The sequence below is a fragment of the Lutra lutra genome, chromosome 3 (assembly GCF_902655055.1).
Source record: "Lutra lutra chromosome 3, mLutLut1.2, whole genome shotgun sequence".
Taxonomy (NCBI): Eukaryota; Metazoa; Chordata; class Mammalia; order Carnivora; family Mustelidae; genus Lutra; species Lutra lutra.
The window spans coordinates 56,936,849-56,953,169 of NC_062280.1; the positions used below are offsets into that span (position 1 = coordinate 56,936,849).

Genomic DNA, 16,321 nt, shown 5'->3' on the forward strand with positions numbered 1-16,321 from the left:
ACTAGGTAGTCAAATCAATCTTTACTAAGTAGCTGGTTTTTAGAGCAAATGCTCTAGGTAAGAGGTGACTTCTCTAATGAAGCCCAGTGGTTTAATTTCTCGTGATAATTACATTGTGTCCTATTTTCTCTCAGGCAGACATGACTCCCGTTAAAGCTACTGAAACATTTAGACATGACACACACGGAAGATAGAGCAAAAGTTTATATTTAAACATTTCTGCCCCAAATTTAAAATGTTCAGATCCTTAATAGACTGTTTTAGATAGAGCTTCTAATTATTGGATTAAAATCCCAAGACTAGTTTAAAAAATGGTTTTCTAAATGCAGGAAGCCTGCTTTATGTACATTTTGTTTTGGAAGCTACATCTGTCTATCCTGCATCTCCTCTTAGGGGAGAAACCTCTCTCAGTTCTAGAAAATTGATTATCATCATCATCAATATTCCTCATCTGTTTCTGGATTAGGTTGTCTGATCATCAAAGGAAAAACAGCAAACTGATATTTAAATAAAACCAAAGTTTCCATCTTGGCTAAGCTGTCCGTATTTATGCTCCCCAGCCCCATCCCCTGGCTTAAACAGAATCTTTTGGTAGGTGCTATTCCCTGATTTATATTTCTTCAAGTAAATATGCAATTGCAAAGGAGGTTTGACTAGTGCCTGGTCTTACAGAAAATATTTATACGAGTTCAAGTTCATAATCTCATTTGTATTGATCAGTGCTATTTCAGAATTGAAAGCATGGTTAGTTATTAGTAATGTAAATAACATTGTAGTGGCACTTGCAAAGAATCTGAGCAAGAAATTTTTTTAAGGAGACATTTCCTTTAAATTCATACACTGTGTGATTAAGAATTTCCATATGTTGATTTGCATAACATGAGGTGCACTTGTATATATATACTGTGATTTTTCCTCTTTAACACAGGAGAAAAAGGTAACTCTGTAAATGGCTCCTGATTGCTTCTGTTAGAAGAACTGTCAATTTACCCCCAGATGAGCCTCTGAGAGCTTAATTGGAGTTATTATCTACTAGTAAATCATCTTTAAGGCACTCTTCCTTTTACATTTGGCAGATGTGGGCATTCTGGACTCCTCTGATCAAGACTTTAGGTTATTATTCCATCCAAAGCAGCCTCGGGTCAGGGGGAGGGAAAAGCACAGCTTATTGTCTACTAAATAAAAGTTAGGGGCGCCTGGGTGGCTCAGTGGGTTAAAGCCGCTGCCTTCGGCTCAGGTCGTGATCCCAGGGTCCTGGGATCGAGCCTCACGTCGGGCTCTCTGCTCAGCCGGGAGCCTGCTTCCCTTTATTTCTCTCTGCCTGCCTCTCTGCCTACTTGTGATCTGTCAAATAAATAAATAAAATCTTAAAAAAAAAAGTTAGCTTTTGTGGAACACTTTCTAATTTTTGAAGCGCTGCTCCCCTTATTTCATTTAATCCTCCCAACAAACCTGTGAGGCAGAGATTTTTTGCTCTCCTCCTTATTTCAAAGGAATTGCCAGGAATCACCAACAGAAACTGCCAAAGTCAAACCCAGGATCTAGATTTCACGACTCTCGTGTCAGTGCCTTTTATACAACTTGCTAAGAAGAGGGAAAGCACCACTCCCAAGGTGGAGAATATTAAAATGCATTTTTTTTTTAGATTTTATTTATTTTCTTGACAGACAGAGATCACAAGTAGGCAGAGAGGCAGGCAGAGAGAGAGGGAGAAGCAGGGTCCCCGCTGAGCAGAGAGCCCAATGCGGGGCTCCATCCAGGACACTGAGACCATGACCCCAGCTGAATGCAGAGGCCTAACCCACTGAGCCACCCAGGCGCCCCTAAAATGCATTTAAAAAAAAAAAAAGATTTTTATCTATTTATTTGCCAGAGAGAGACACAGTGAGAGAGGAAACACAAGCAGGGGTGTGGGAGAGGGAGAAGCAGACTCTTCTGAGCAGGGAGCTCAATGCAGGGCTCCATCCCAGGATGGTGGGATCGTGACCCAAGCCAAAGGCAGACACCCAATGACTGAGCCACCAAGGCGCCCCTTAAAATGCATTTCTTATACTCAAAGTTAACAGCATATTTCTTTTTAAGCCATATTAACTAGACTCAACGACATTTATTGGAGGGATTACTACTTGACTGCATTACTTCACCCTTCCTAACGATGGGAAATTTCGATTTCTCCCTATAGACTATTTCACTGTCAGAAGATTGAATTAAATCTATGTTTAAAATGTTAATCGGATGGCATGCCATCTTAAACAAAATTTTCCTGGGATTTTAGTTATGCCTATTTTCTTAGAAGGAAATGTGAACCCCTCCATCTATTTCCCTAATTTTCTTCCCTTAGTGGGTTCCTTTTCAGTTTAAATAACTCACTGCCTAGCCCCTATTGGATGAGTTTCTACAATATTGGGAGGCCATGTGCTAGACCTGCAGAGGGGTTTATATGTCCCATTAGATGACTTTTAATTTGTCTGCCCGGTTAACTGTATACAAATACGGCTTTTGATATCCCAGGACGAATGTCTGCAGTTAGTCCACCTCTGACCATGGTGTTGATACACATGTGTGACCATGAATTGTTATATACCCAGGAACTGTGTAGGGTATGCAATTTCATTGCTTTTCCCAGCGGATTTCTAACTATGGCCCAATTTGTTTCAGCATTCCCCACTTCTTTGAAAATGCTTTTTGTCCCCAAAGTGTTAAAAGGGAAGGGAAGACTGAATGGACCAAAGGAGAATGCATTATGTAAACTTTAAAAGACACTCCAAAATAGGCAAAAAGTGTTTGTGGGCTGAATTGAGGCTGGATTTTCCTACCTTGCCTTAATTTTTTTTTTTTTACTTCCATCTCAGTTTTTGTATTTAATTCCTACACTGTTTTAAACATTTCACTTCTCACTATGTATTCTATACCACACATACCATAATAAACACTGGCTCTGATCCTAACTTAGGCTTGATTTAAAATAGAAGTACTTAAGAATCTGAGCAAGGGGAAAAAAGCATACTAACACTCACGAGACACATTCTTTTCTCACGCCTTCCTCAGCCTATTGCCCTGGGCAGTAAATTTTACAGTAAAATAACCAGTTTATTATTTGCTGTTTTCTCTCACTCTGCCGAGAAAAGCTATCATTGCTGGCAAAACCGACAGAAATTTTAAAATGGAATCCAATGTATTGCATGTATGCTTGGTGAATATGTTCAACATATAACACTAATGTGATCTATATTTGTCTTTCAATTATTTTTTCCAGCTGGAATCAACAGAAATGCAATGAGTGAGTTTTTTAAAAATCAATGGGATAATCAGAAATGCCCTAAGGAATGTAAGAGGTGATTCTTGCTCTCCTCTCCCCCTAAAAATAACAATTGCTTAACAACTAACTAAAAATATCTTTTATTTTTTAAAGGGAAAAGGAGATCCTTAGTAAGCACTGAAATTTGTTTTTTGAACTTGTGCTCAGCTAATACTTCATATTTTTAGATTCTTAGAAAATGTTCAAATTTTTCTCTTACACACTTAATCTTAATGGACCTCCCCTTCCCTCTTCATGCATGAATTCTGATTACTCGGTGTTTTTGGCCTTGTCTTCTATAAAATGTACCATTTTCACTCACCGCTTAAGACAGCTTTGATGTTCTTAGTATGACATACATACTGTATGTAATGTTAGCTGTTTAAAGCTGGTGATCAGATTGTGCATAATAACATGTAGTTTGGATTATATAAACACTACAGGAAGAAGAGGAGACGGGGCCCTTCTGTGTACAAATTTCAGATTGCTAGCAGTATGCCTGTTTAGAATGTTAAACACTCCTAACTAGGCAGTGATGAAGATACTTCTTTAGCGACTGTGACTTCTGGAACTATAAAGACAAGAATTCCCCAATTAAAAATAATTTAAAGATAATGTTGATAATGAAAATATATACTTTCTGTGATTTCTACTTGCTACTTTGGATGCTTTGAGGAAAGAAGGGGGAAAATGAATATCATTGTCTTCAAAGCCCAGTTTAAGCAATTTCATCAAAAACTTGGAGAATATGGCTTAAAGGAGCCAAAGACAGAAGAATGTGATTAAAATTGTAAATTTCACCCGTTATACATTTCACCCATTATAAAGAAGTCTGAGGCAGACAGTTTTACCAGTATATTTCCCTAGGATGGTTTCTTTTATATTTTAATATTTCAGTTTAGTTAGATCACTGTGGACTCTTTGTTTTGTGTCGTTCTTTTATTTTTAAGGTTGTCTTAAAAATAAAGACTGCCTTTTCATCTGTTGTTGAAAGATTGGTAACTTTTATACATTTCATTTTGAGAGAAATTAAATAAAACATATCACTAAATTTTTCAGCAATGAGACATTTCAGAGTGAAGAAACAGGTCAATACTTTTCAGTTTAATAAGTTTATATGTTATTATAAATATTCATATCCTGCTTTGAGGAAGACTTTGGGCTGTGGATGTGTTTACAGCTCAAATATCAGCACAATAATAATCAGACCTTTGAAATTATAGGTGAGAAATCCAGCGAATTTCAGTCATTTTTCATTTATGTAGGAAGATTGCTTCCTATCCTTTTCAATAAGAACTCTAAATATGGACACTCCTCTCTGGGGGTATCTTTATATTGGGACGCTCTGCCTAAGGTTGAAATTTTTATGGGCAACTTGTTTAAAACACAGTTAAAGGCAGGTTTGCCACAGCAAGGTTAGGGGTTGCCAATAAACCCATACAGCAACGTCTGTATTCCCAGCTCCAGACACACCATTGGGGTAACCCGTGCACAATTTCCGCAGGCCACACAAGGCAGCAGCAGTCCTAGTTGCTTTCAGTGACCGCGGCAGGTCCAAAAGGCTTCAGGCGTGGAGTGGGCTGAGCTCTCCCCTGGCTTGAATGGACTGCCTGGGATTCCTGCGGGGTGCTAGCAAACCCAGGACTCCAGAATCTGTAGGCCCTATCCTGGCTTTCGCCCTGCTGGGAAATAACAAAACATTTTGGGAACTCGGGAATTTAATTTACTGCTACCAGCCGAAACAATAATAACATCTTTGTCTTACCCCCCCTCTCCATACCTCCCTCCTCCCACCGACAGAAACATGATGTTGGCCCTTTGTGGATGTAGCATAGACAACACAGGGCCAGCATGGAGGGGTTGGAGGGGGCTGCAGAACTGGGACCTGGGGGACCCCCCTCTCCCACCCCCGGCAATCAACAGTCCCTGAACATCCTTATTTCGCTTTTGGGAAGAAAAAGACAGCAGGGGAGATGCCCCTTACACCTTCGACCTCCCTTAGCTCATTCGTGCCCCAGAAAGTGAGTTTTCGAGTGTGTATGTGTATGATAAGTGAGGGAAAGAAAATTCAAGAAAGCCACAAAAGTCACCGTGAAGCATCCACCAAAACTTCAGCTTAATTACTCCCATATGTCTTCTTTGGCTGTTTTCAAAACGCGGCAAAGAGGAGACGCCGTGTCACTACGCTGATTCCAAAGAGGTTGAAAAACTACCTTTCATCCAATCCAGGCCCGGAGGGGCCCAGGCACAGCCTCGGGAGATTAACCCCCTTGGGGGGGCGCTGGAGACCCGGCCGGGAGAGGTGGGGCGGGAAGGCGCTGCGCCCGCGCTGGGCGTAAAGTTCGCGCGCTGCGTCCCACCGGGTCCCGGGAGACGCCGAAGCCCGGGGCGGGGAGGGGCGCGGGAGGCGCGGCCCTGGCGGGCGCGCGAGAGGAAGGTGCCTTCGGGAACACGCGCAAGGGCGGGGATTCGCGCTGCCAATGAGGCCCGGGTGTGGGCCGTGCGAGGCGGGGGGACGGGCCGGAGCGCAGCCTTCGCTGTGGCAGCTGCGGGAGCAGTGGCCGCGTCGGGAGCCGGAGGAGAGGCAGCGGCGGACCGTCGAGCTGGCCGCGCCCCGAGGCCCGGCCCTGGGGTGGGGAATCGCACGGCGGAGTTGGAAACTTTCCCGGCAGGTAACTCCCGCCGCCCTGGCGCCGCCGCCGGCCTCCCTTGTGTCCCGGGCAGGGTCAGCTGCAGCGGTGCAGAGGGAAAGAGAGGGTCCCGCGGAGGAGGAGAGGGAGATGGGGAGAGTGGAAAGGCATGTGGGAAAGTTTCTGGAGCCTGCCTCCCCCGCCAGCCCCCCCTCGCTGGGCACACCCGGGAGCTTTCCCGGGATAGGTTTGGACATGTTGGGCGCCCGGGCCTTGGTCCTGCCGGCTCTGGATAGTCGGCGCCTTCCTTTCGCGGTCCCGTCCGCGCGGGACAGAGTCACCCCCGGCAGAACTGGGGTGCCCACCAGTCCCCCGGTGCCCCCGGGGACGCGCGGCAGCACGCTGGAGTTTCGGGACCACCCCCTCCCGGCGCTCCTCCTCGCCCCCTTTCCCTCCACCTGTGTAGCTCGCGGGCTTGGCAAAGGCTCGGGCTGCGCCTGGTACCTGGGGCAGGGGAGGCGGAGAGAGGCGCGCCTGGCACCGCGGGGTCCAGGGCGCCCCCGGAGTGTAGGGGAGCTCGGGTCGTGAAGTTGCCGGTTGAACTTAAGCCGGAGGGCGGAGTGGGGGTTGTGGTATTTCCCCAGTCGGGGCTGAAAGTCTATTGCTTCCCTTCCAAAACACAGCTATTAGCATAGCCACGTTCTTTTATGTGTTGGGGGGGGGGTATAGGATTAGACATTGAGGGGGAGCTGGAAAAGACGATGATTGTATCAAGATTGTGAATTCCCCTGTTCGTGGGTAGTGGAGAGTGGTCACTTTTGGAGGAATTTATGTCAAGGCTGACGTCTTACTGGAAGACTTTGGGGTGCGGGCGCTCAGCGCTGGGGGCATGGAGGGCTCCCCGCTTTGGCGCGACACCTTTCCGGAAGGGCTGGCGAGGAAGGAAGCCCTAAGCATTGTGTGCCGTATTTGGAGACAGAAAGGTCCCGGGATCGGTAGTCTCAAAACTTACTTGACTTACTGTGTAAGGCTCCGGGAGGAAATGGCAGCGGTGCCCAGGTAGAAACAACGCGTCGCGGCCAGGGGTTCGGAGAACACTGGCCTCGGCCACAGTCTTCCCCTCCAGCCCAGTTTTGGCAGCCCCAGATCACTGTGCCTCTCTCTGATGATGAGACTCCTATCGGTAACGCTAACGCTGTCCCTGCTGGAGTCAACCGGGTGAAGGTAGGAGGGCACCTTCATCTTGAACTTGACCCTAGGAGCAGCGCCGTCTGGGCGCGTTGCAAGGTAAATGCAAGCTGAATCTAACCGTGGGACGGGCCTCGAACTCTGGCACGGGAAGAGAAGTTCCTGGCTTAGAATCTTAGAGAAAGGGTTTAGGACTGCTGAGGTCACCAACTCTGGAAATGCCAGACCACCAGACTGCAGAGGTTAATAATGTGTTTGGAGGGGGTGGGGATGGGAGAGGAAAGGAGAAATCCGGTTAGTTGGTACAGAGACGTGGTATTCCTCTATAGAGGAAATGAGGGACATCTATTTTCCCCAGATCCGTTACCCTACTTTTCCCCTCCCCCTTCCTGGGTCATCTTTATTCCTGGCACTCCAGGGATGGGGGAGGGGAAGGAGAAGCAGCGGTTGTGAAGCTCCTCTGGCCAGCTTGGAGGTATTTTAGATCTGCTACTCCTTAGGAACGTTCCTGGATTTTAACAGCTGTTTCTTGATTGCTGGGAATGAGAGAATTTACGAGCGACTGAGAGATGGTCATTATAGTATAGTCTGAATGTTTCACTCATCTAATCTACTTAGAAATCTCACCAGGGACCTTCCTGAGAGTATGTCAGTTTCTGCAGAGTTTGTCAGACAGAATGTTTGGTGGATGTCAGTCAGAACTTGTGGTAAATACATCCTGGTGGTATTGAGATGAAAAGTATGCAGGGATAAAGGAAATATGGTATCTGACATCCTTCAGGACTTCCTCCTAGCGTTGCTCCTGTTACCTGCCAAGTGAACTTGGTCCAGGCTTCCGGACTGTTCTGATTTGACAATAAGGGATGGGAAATAGTGTCATCCATTTTAGAGGAGGCAGGAAAGTCCAGAAATAAATGTAAGGTTACTTTTTCATGACCCTGTCTTTCAGCTGAGATGCCACAAACTTAATCCTGGGACTTGAAAGCAATGTTTTTCTGCTTTCCTGGTTTAACCACCAGAATGTCCAAATTATCATAATTTATGTCCATACTGGAACTAAGGCATAACTGATTCATAGTCAGCCCTTTTTTGCTTCCCATAAGAGCCTGTGGAAAAAAAGAACATTTTGTCTCTTTCACCACACACGATTTATTTGGTGCCATACTGGGTTTTTGATACTGGGTGATTGAGGGCACAATTTTGAAGACAATGAAATTGTCTTGATTAAACTGTCCATTTTTAGGCAATATCCCCTTCAGAGTTGCTGATTAATTCTTTATTTATTTATTTATTTATTTATTTATTTATTTATTTGACAGAGAGAAATCACAAGTAAGCAGAGAGGCAGGCAGAGAGAGAGGAGGAAGCAGGCTCCCTGCTGAGCAGAAAGCCCGATGTGGGGCTGGAACCCAGGACCTGGGATCATGACCTGAGCCGAAGGCAGCGGCTTAACCCACTGAGCCACACAGGCGCCCCTAGAGTTGTTGATTAATTCTTTATCTCTCAGGGAATAGTATCCTAGTATCCCTGGGCTGCTAGTATCCCTGGGCTGCTAAAACTATTATCCATGTTATAATGATGCCTGCCTTATGGCATAGCTGGAGGTTAATGTTATGTCAATGTTTCTTTTAGACATTTCTAACCCAATTGTAAAGGTTTTGTCTAGGCTGGGTTGAAAGTAGGCTGAGAGCCTCACAGTCAGAGAAGTGGCTTTATTTTTATCTTTCTGATGAAAAGTTTAGTTTAACTTGTTACAGGAGTAAAGTTCACAAAAGCAAAATGAAGCAGAGGATCTGTGTGTGTGGGTGTGTGTGTGTGTTTATCTGTGTGTGCACACTCATATTGCTGGGGAGGGATTTTAGTTTCTAGGATAACTTTGTCTTTTAACTGTGTATTTCAGTGGTGGAAAATTAGAACCTCTTCCCAACCAGTTTACAAAAATGTTTTCTGTACAAGGCTCCAACACCTTTTTTTTTTTTTTTTAAAGATTTTATTTACTTATTTGACAGAGAGAGAGAGATCACTAGTAGGCAGAGAGGCAGGCAGAGAGAGAGGGGGAGGCAGGCTCCCCACTGAGCAGAGAGCCTGACGCAGAACTCAATCCCAGGACCCTGAGATTGAGACCTGAGCTGAGCTGAAGGCAGAGGCTTTAACCCACTAAGCCACCCAGGCGCCCCATGTACAAGGCTCCAACACCTTTCTGGGCCTTGTTTTTCCTCATCATTGTCATCTCTAAAATGGAATTATCTTTTCAGTGCTCAACTTCTCTGAGAGAGAAATGCAGGCTTTCTGTAACCAGTGCCGTAGTATTGGCACAGTGCTTTGGTTTACAAAGGGCTTTACCTACATATTTTAACACTTAATTCTCAGTTTAGTAAACCGAGGCTGAGCCAGTTAGATCAGTTTACTGGGTATCATCTATAAATTGTGGAGTTAAACTTGAAGATAGATCCTGTGATCCCCCCCCCCATTTATGGAGTCACCTGAGAATTGGTTAAAACTTGACAAACAGACTAATGTTAATATGTGGCAATTTCTCATATTTCATTTATGGGTTATTCTGGTTTCAGGACCCCAGGGTTAACATCTATACTTTGATGTCAGAGATTAAAAACAGATCAGTGATAATGGTAATAAAACTTTCTCCCCAAGAGAGTTTCAGAAATTCACATACCTCAAACTAAACATTTGTTTATTTTCAACTCCTCTTTTATTAAGTAGGCTTCAGGGTCTAGTGTGATTTATAATCCAGACTGGTAACCCAGACAGCATTCTTAAGGAAATCACTTCTCAAATCTGTGTGTCTTTTTTAAAAATAAGAAATGAACATATCATTTGCCTTTTATCTTGGTATTTCTTAGCAGAATTACAAAGCCTGGATAAATATCCCTTTTTTGGTGTCATCATTCTTGGGTTCTTTCTACTGATGTCTGGATAAGTCTAATTTTGCAGCACTTTCTATGCTACATAAGTTCTTAGGGAAGAATGCTGTTCGTGTAACAGTAAAGAGGTAAGGAGTAGGCTGCAGGTGACCCATTTTCATAGGGACTCTAAATGTCTGTCCTGTGTCCTGCTTGCCTGCTTAAGAGCGGAATGCAACTTGACACTCATTTGGAAGCTGGTATGGATTTTCTTTAAAAGGTTCTAAAATAAAATTATGTGCTAAGCTATAGGCCCTTTTATGTCTGAGCAGCCTGTCCATCTTGAGCTTTTTAAACTTATTCTCAGAAGACTGCCTCTTCGGAATATGAAGCAGTGGGGTTTAAACCTCAAAAAAGAGTAGTTACCCAAGAAGTACTGATTGACTGACTGGAAAGGCTGCCATTTCCAGGTGTGTGAGTAGAGAGAGCATAATGAAGCACTATTTGCTAATGAAGTTGAGGGAGACTTTGTTATCAGTGTACCTGAAGGGAACTAATGTAGCAAAGCAGAAGAGCTCCTGGTTTTTTTGTTTTGTTTTGTTTTTAAATCAGGAGACTGGATTTTGAATGATAGGGGAAAACTTTTGGTAAAAAGAAGGCTGTCAGGAAACATTATCTTGTGGAGAGTGAAAGGGGTTCCGGTGTAGTGTGGTTAAGGTACTGAGGGCGGTTGCCCTTCTTGAGTAGATGTTTAAGGGCTCTTGTAGGTATGTGTGATCAAGAAGAATATTCTGGAAAGAAGAGTCCCATAGGCAAGAATGTCAAGGACAAGGAAATTGGTGCAGAGGGATGGCATAGTCCCTGGATTTTACCCACTGATTTTTGCCACTACCATGAAGGAATTTATTAGTAAAATTCTTCCAGCTACAGTTGTAGGTAAATGTGAACCGAGTATGTTCAGTCATATAGCCCAGAGCCACCGTGACTCACCACCTTCCCTGCCCCACCCAGCACACCTAGGGTTACTTGCCTGTCATGAATAGTGGCTTATTACCTCTTTGAGTCCAGGTGGGGGGTGGGGCAGTCTCTAAGGAACACTTGGTTATGCTCTTCTCATGCATATATAGTCATGCAAAACCAGGATCTTTTATTACATGTGCTTTTGAAGAAATGTGAGAAAGGTTTGACATACAAGGGTACATATAATTTGCACGGTTTAGAGCATAGTGTATGCTTATGTAATGTGCTTTCTCCCCCTCTGTCATATCAGTATATTCTTTGGCACTGTTTTAATGGTTGTTTGGTAAACCCATTACATATGCTAACATAATTTATTTAACCAGTCTATTTGGATGTTTAGTTGCGTTGAAAAGTATCTCTTAGGCTATCAGAGCCCTTTGGCTCAGATGTGGTTTACTCATCATTAAATTACAGGGCCCATATAGGGGCACCGGCTGCTGGTAGCTTCAGAATCTCACACCATCAAGAAACGGACTCTTTGCTCTTAGTTCCGGTTTGGGAAAACCCTGGAGAGAACCCGGATCGGCCTGATGCCACCCAAAGGACAATTACGGTTGGCAGTCTCCATTAGACCCACAAGATGGGCTGTGGGGAGACAAAGTATCCCACAGAGAAGGGGTTCATTGTTAATGGAAGAGGGAGGGAGCAGGCTAAACAAAAAGAGCTAGTTGTTTAATGCAGGATATGTTACCAAAAGTGATATTCCTAGTCATAACAACATACCAATGTACCAGAGGGTAAGAATGATTTTAACGCTCCTGTGATGTGCACCCTACAGTCTTGAGACTTTTCCACATTCTGTGCGGATTTGAATTGCTGCATAGACAGGCTCTTGTATAACAGGATATTGAATTACTGCAAAAAAGTTGGGAATTGGTCATTATTATCATGTATCCCATTATACTTCCCTCTTTTTGCCATGCTTTATTCTAAATTACTTGGGGTTAGTGACATCAATTATTAATGTTTATTGAGTGCTTGCTTACTCTGAGCTACATGTTTGAATAAAAAAAAATTAGTGGAAATGAGACAGTGTAGTTTTTTCTTTCCCCATTGTCCTGTGTGCATAGAGTATTATACCAGGGATGGTTTGTTGCCCAAATCATAGCATTCTGCATCCTGGCCCTTTTTGCTTCTTGTGGTTTAAATCAGCTACTCTTTAATTGATCCAGAGGTGGAAATTGGAACTAGACTCAGCTGGCTGGTTTTTCTGCCTGGGCTTAGGCTCACTCACACTCTAATGGTTACATGATTCTTTATGGGGGCCACTGCTATAGTAATTTCCACTTTACTTAGAATCATCATCTTGCTTTTGATTAGTTTTCCATTGGCCATGCACTTCAGGGCAGTTGGGTGTATCCTCTGCCCTAGGGAGTGACTCTTGATTAAGTCAAGTCATCTTTAGTAATACCATACCTCTTGCTAGTGACTGACTAATGAATATTTACGTGACAACTTTTAGGTACCGCCATATTGGGAACTGAAGGTTGTTGGGAAAATAGAACAGGTTGACACTCTAAGGATCATAGAGGACAAAGATGGATGTGCCTAAGAATACAGTGACCTTTTCCAGCTACTGAATGAACTAATCCTGAAACCACTGTGACTCAGAACAGCTTTATTATTGTTTGAGGCCATTATCTCCAAATGGAATATGCTAGCCCATCCAGTCTGGAAAGGAAGGAACTGTTAGAACTTTATCCAGAAAGAAAAGCTTTACTAATATTTAGTAGATGGCTGACACTGGTTGGTGTACCTGAAAGTCTGCTGTTACTTAGGTTACATGAGAGATGAGTGGGCACTTTACAGCCTAGTGGAATTGCCAGTGGTACTTTCATTTTTATTCTTGCTTTTGGTGCACTCTATCCATGTAAATGGGTTTATGAATTATATTACCTATTTTTGAGTAAACTGACTCCCACAAAATGGGCAAATGGCTTAAAAAGATTCTTGCAAAGAAAGCTTAATGGTAATAATTTAAGTTTATAGGATCAAGAAAGTGTCTTTAGGAGATGAGAAAATGACTTTTTTAATGAATATTTTTTTATTTTTTATTTTACTTTTTTAAAAGATTTTATTTATTTGACACAGAGAGAGAGCACAAGCATGGGGACCAGAAGAGGGAGAAGCAGGCTCCTAGCTGAGCAGGAATCCCGGTACGGGGCTTGATTCTAGGACCCTGGGATCATGACCTGAGCCAAAGACAGATGCTTAACTGACTGAGCCACCTGGGTGCCCCTTTTATGATTATTTTTTAAAGATTTTATTTTAGAGAAAGTGCCAGCTGGAGCTGGGGAAGGAGTGGAGGGGGAGGGAGAGACTCTCCACCAGACCCCCCATAGAGCCTGTTGAGGTGTTCCATCTTAGGATCCTGAGATCATGACCTGAGCCGAAACCAAGAGTTGGAAGCTTAACTGACTGAGCCACCCAGGCGCCCCAAGGAAATGACTCTGAACTCAGATTAGTAAATTGGCAGAAAAATTGTGTATGGATTTGTATTAATAAAAATAAACTTAAGAATACTGTTTGCATCACTCTTATCCTTTAAAAAGTTTTTAATGGATATTTTATAATGTACATACTACATTATACACATGTAATTCATAACTTCATAGTTTTAATTATGTATAAATTATATGCAATTTACAACATGTTGGGGGTACATGTTTAATTTTTTCACTTTTAGGGCTACATGGCCAAAAAGTTTTGAGACTGTGTTTTCATCTGTAGTTTTATAATTCTTGTTATTTGTAGCTGAAAGCACAACTGATGCAGGGACCCATAAGAGCCATGGCTGTTCCCTTTTATTCACAGCTTTCAAGATTCTCCACGATATGGTTCATTACTTTCCTTTCCAGACCCAGTTGTCTTCTGTCTCTGCAAATGCCACTCAGCTCCTGCCCATTCTATAACTGTCACATACTTTGTATCAGTTTTGCCTCAGGGAAGGCTGTCCTCCCCATACCCCACTACATTTTTTTTTTCTTTTTAAATTTTTTAAAAAAATATTTATTTATTTGAGAGAGAGATAGCACATGAGCCGGGGTGTGTGGGTGCAGTGGGAGAGGGAGAAGCAGACTTGCTGCTGAGCAGGGAACCCAACATGGGGCTCAATCCCAGGACAGGAGATTTAGGACCCAAGCTGAAGGTAGATGCTTAACCTATAGAGCCCCCCAGGCGCCCCTCCCCACCCTGTTTCCATTGTCCTTCAAGGCCTAGCTCAAATACTGCTTTGTTACTAACATTTTCTCATCTTCTGCTTCTGTATTTGCATGGTTGGTTCCTTCTGTTTAATCCCCCTGGGGAACATTACTTGGACAATTACAGTGTTTTTTTGCTTTTTGCCTTTTATAAGGTGCTGGCCTGCTTGCTTTGCCTATGGGTTCGTAAGTAGGCTCCATGCCCAGTGTGGGGCTTAAACTCACAACCCCAAGATCAAGAGTTGCATCGCATGCTCTACCAATGAAGCTAGCTAGCACCATGGATTGTAGGCGTCTTGATGGTTGGAGTCCTGCCTTACCTTAGTCAGTTTTTTAAATTGCTTGTTTCCCTTTCTTGGGAGAAAAGGGAGGCAAGCAGAGAACACACAGTTGTTAAATTCAGCTCTGTGCTGGTTACTGGCTGGCAGGGAGGGTTCCTCTCTCCTCCAGCCCTCAACAGCCTTAGGCAGTAGAGTGCTCCATATACGTGTAAGGGATCTGAGGGCAAAGAATGCACATGGCTAAGACGGGAGGATCCTGGATCCAAACCCCGGGGAATTTTTATTCCAAAATTTTTTGTCTGGCCTCATATGTGTTGTCCACAGTTAGACATTGTTCTCCTTTCATGTGGGAACAGTGACATGGGTACACACGGGAAGCTCTGCGGGCTGACGCTGCAGAAACATCAGGGGCCAATCCTAGGCAGGTGCAGTCAGTTCAAAGGAGAGTCTCCTTCCCAAAACCTGGAGGATGTGTTATATGAAGCTCTAAGTGCCCATGGACAGTTGGCTGCCTGCAAGTCTCACCAAGAAAAATCATGGGGGGATTCCCATGGTAGGGTCTGGCCTGAGTGTCCCCGCTGGAGGAGGTGATGGACTTTACATGGTTCAGCTGAATCGAATTACATGTGCTGTTATTCTCTCCATGGTAAGGATAATTGAGGGTTGACAAGTTGTTGGCTTTCAAGTTGAGCCATGTTAGATATATGCTATCGTGATGGAAAACAGACATTTCTTCAGGGTTTTGAGGGTCAAATGACAGAATGTCTATGAAAGGGTTTTGAATGTTGTAAATTGCCTCTCTGATGCAAGAGAGACATCAAATTTTATTGTTCCCTTATAGCAGTGACTTTGCACTCATACTTCTTTGTTAGCCATTTTTGTCTTATTTTAAGTGTATTCCCCAAGAGTTTTTAAGTGTTGATGCTTTTATTTTTTTTATTTTTATTTTTTATTTTTTTAAAGATTTTATTTATTTATTTGACAGACAGAGATCACAAGCAGGCAGAGAGGCAGGTAGAGAGAGAGGAGGAAGCAGGCTCCCTGCTGAGCAGAGAGCCCGATGCGGGGCTCGATCCCAGGACCCTGAGATCATGACCTGAGCCAAAGGCAGCGGCTTAACCCACTGAGCCACCCAGGCACCCCGTGTTGATGCTTTTAAATGAATAGAATGGAATATATATATATAGAATGCTTTTAAATGGAATATATTTTACTCAAATGAATTGCAGATATTAATCAAAAGCTTGCTTTTACACTTTTAGCCATAGAGTAGATAGAATTTGTGATAAGGTCAGTCTGTCTTGGGATGGAATTTGTTCAAGTACCCAAAAGACCCTTTATAAGAATAGGACCACTTTTGGTGCATAAAAATGGCAATTGGGGGCACTTTGAGGTAAATTGTTAGAAGCCCTTAAGAATTACCTGAAAGACTGTCAAAGAGTTTTGATTTCAGTTTTTGTTTAGTTTTGTGTTTTGTTACTGTGAAGCCAGTAACTTATTCTGAGAAGTCATTGGTGAGGGTTTGAGGAGTCTTTGAACTGTATCAAGGAAGTTTCGAAAGTGAAAACATGGTGCGCTTTGACAACTTATGAATTTGAAATCTATTCCGTTGTGGATTTCAAAGGAAATGGATTTGAATAAGTAAAATTTAACTCCACTGAGGGAAATTTGGCAGTGGCAATTTTGTGTTATACAAAGAGTTTGATTTAGAAATTAAAACATGTTAAAGAGTCAGTATATACTTATTGATAGATGCAAAGACAGAAAAAAGTGAGAGGTTCCTAAATTGCAAATAGATGCAATTATTAATTTTTTAAATTATTATTTAGGGCTCTTGGAGCAT

The 16,321-nt window shown here is 43.2% G+C and overlaps 1 protein-coding gene across 9 annotated transcripts in view; it reads left to right on the forward strand.

The window, feature by feature from the left end:
* The first annotated feature begins 5,847 nt into the window (after positions 1-5,847).
* TANC1 (tetratricopeptide repeat, ankyrin repeat and coiled-coil containing 1) overlaps positions 5,848-16,321 on the forward strand; it is a 238,633-nt gene continuing 228,159 nt past the window's right edge. For 8 of the 9 annotated variants that reach the window (XM_047721852.1, XM_047721855.1, XM_047721858.1 and 5 more), the window contains exon 1: positions 5,848-5,970. The gene's annotated coding sequence lies outside the window, so the exon portion shown is untranslated. The remainder of the gene's footprint in view (positions 5,971-16,321) is intronic. The other variant, XM_047721853.1, reaches the window with a different exon arrangement.